Below are 2263 nucleotides of genomic sequence, written 5' to 3' on the forward strand. Positions count from 1 at the left end.
TTTTTTTTTTTTTTTTTTTTTTTGTACAGGCGATGGAACTCAGGCCCTTGTGCTTGCGAGGTAGCCACTGAGCTAAATCCCCCACACTGTGTGTATGTGCATTTTATTCCTTCTCTTTGGACTTAAATGTTGGTATTTCTTAAAATGGAGCTCCAGATCCTTTTTCTTTTATTATTTACATGCAAATTCTTATTTACTTGGAAGGTCTCCTGCAGTTGTCACTTTCAGGAATGATTCCTAAATGCACGTTTCTGGCTCTGGTCTTTCTCCTGAGAACTGAGAACTCAACTTGAGCATTTAAGTCTTTGTTGTTCACATTTCTCAATAGATTTCCTGTAGGAAGTTATAACAGTGTATCTCCAATCAAAGATTTGAAAAGAAGTCTAAGGTGGTGCTCAAAGACAGACAAGCTTGTGTACAAATTAATGTCTGCCTATTGAGGCAAGTCACATACATTTTAAAATTTTGATTGTTCTATTGACTAATTCTGTACTTTTAACTTAAGTCTTCAACTCTTAGGTCCTATGGATAAAGAAACTCTATGCAGGGACAGGTAGGTAGGAAAGATAAGATAAAGGCTTCATTAAGCTTTATTAGATCAATAGAGAAACTTACTAAAAGCAATTTCTGCCCTCACAAGTAGTCTCTGCAGTTAGGGTAATTAGAAAAACAAAAGAGGGAAAAGCTAGCTAGACTTGGGAAAGGTGGGTGTCAGGCAACACAATTACTAGGAAAGCCTGCTTGCCTTACCCATCTGACAGAATGCCAGGGCTGTAAGAGTCAGCTACCTAAGAACTCTTATTTAATATGTAAGGCACTCAAGTGTGCACACACACGTACGTAACTACGCATATATACGTGTGTGTTTTCACTTCGCACTTTACACTGTAATACAGTATAATATTATACCAGAAACACATATGGTACTTGATCATTAAATAAGCTGCCGTCCTAATAGGCCCTCCTCCTTCACTTACTCATTACAAAGGGACAGGAAGAAACCAAGTGGCCGGAAGGCCTAGTTTAAGATCAAAGATAATCAAATATGGAGAAGTGCCCACCAGGGATGGGAAAAACACTACTTCCCAATAAAAGAAGCCAGAGATAAGAGCGTGGGCTTTCGCTCTGAAGCCTCCACCACCTCGTGGTAGCTGTCTATCCTTTGTTTTCCATCCTTTCTCCCCAAATAAAACATCTTTTGTTATACTAAAGTTTGCGGTTTTTATTTTATTATTATTATTTTTGGTACAGGGAATCCAACTCGGGTCCTTGCGCTTGAGAAGCAGACTGCAGAACCACTGAGCTAAATCCTCCGCCCAACTTTGGGTTTTTGAATTTCTTTACTGTTGCCACGTTTAGGATCACTGGGAATTGCGTTTCAGCAGAGCAATGGCATGGCGTGGCAAGACATGGCGTGGTGAGCTGTCCACCCCCAGACCCAACACCTGGTTTATCATCCATCTGATAAAATGCGCTTTACACCTTTCAAATATTTCATAATACATCATCCTACATTTCAATAGCAATTTCTATATACAGTTAGCATTTATAGAAGTCTGAAGTTCTCTAAAATTTAAATCGGTTTCTTTAATTTACCATTATTAAAAAAAATTACTCCTGAATAAGTAGGCAGAACCAATTCCACAGATCCTAAAGTTTGTGATAGTGAGTTAAGCTGGACTTTTAACATAAGGGAGTTATTTACCAAATCGAGCCCTTAGCTTTTTGTGTTACACAGGAAAGTTTAAATTAAGATCCCACTAAATCTGGTAAATTCAGTCATTCTAAGGAGAATCTAGAAGTAAACCCCATATGATTGGAGAGAATACTTCAATATTTCTTTCCCCAGACCCTTACAAAATCCTAGAATTAGTCAACGACTGTGAAGGCAGGCTCTGAAGGACACTGAATTTGCTGTAATGGAACATTTTATTTCATTTCTTTCAATCTGAGCCTTTTGAGAAAACATGGAAAAGTAGGAAAAGGGGTTATCTGTTACCCCATTAAGTGAATAGATGAGTCGATAAATGAAAAAATGAGATCTATTTTGCTTGTTGTTCACTAATTGGGAGGCAATGACCCTATGTGAAACAAAATAATTATACTCCCCCTGACTTTCTGGCCCTGCTGGCTCAGGACGAACAATTTCCGGGCTCTGCGCACTCGGTGAAGGCGGGGGCCGGAAGGGCGCGGCCGCAGGCTGATCGGGTGGGGTCTGGGGGCGTGCCCCGGGGAGGCGGTGACAACATGGCCGCCACGAGAG

This window comes from Fukomys damarensis, unplaced genomic scaffold (genome assembly GCF_012274545.1).
Source record: "Fukomys damarensis isolate Sample0158 unplaced genomic scaffold, DMR_v1.0_HiC HiC_scaffold_30, whole genome shotgun sequence".
NCBI lineage: Eukaryota > Metazoa > Chordata > Mammalia > Rodentia > Bathyergidae > Fukomys > Fukomys damarensis.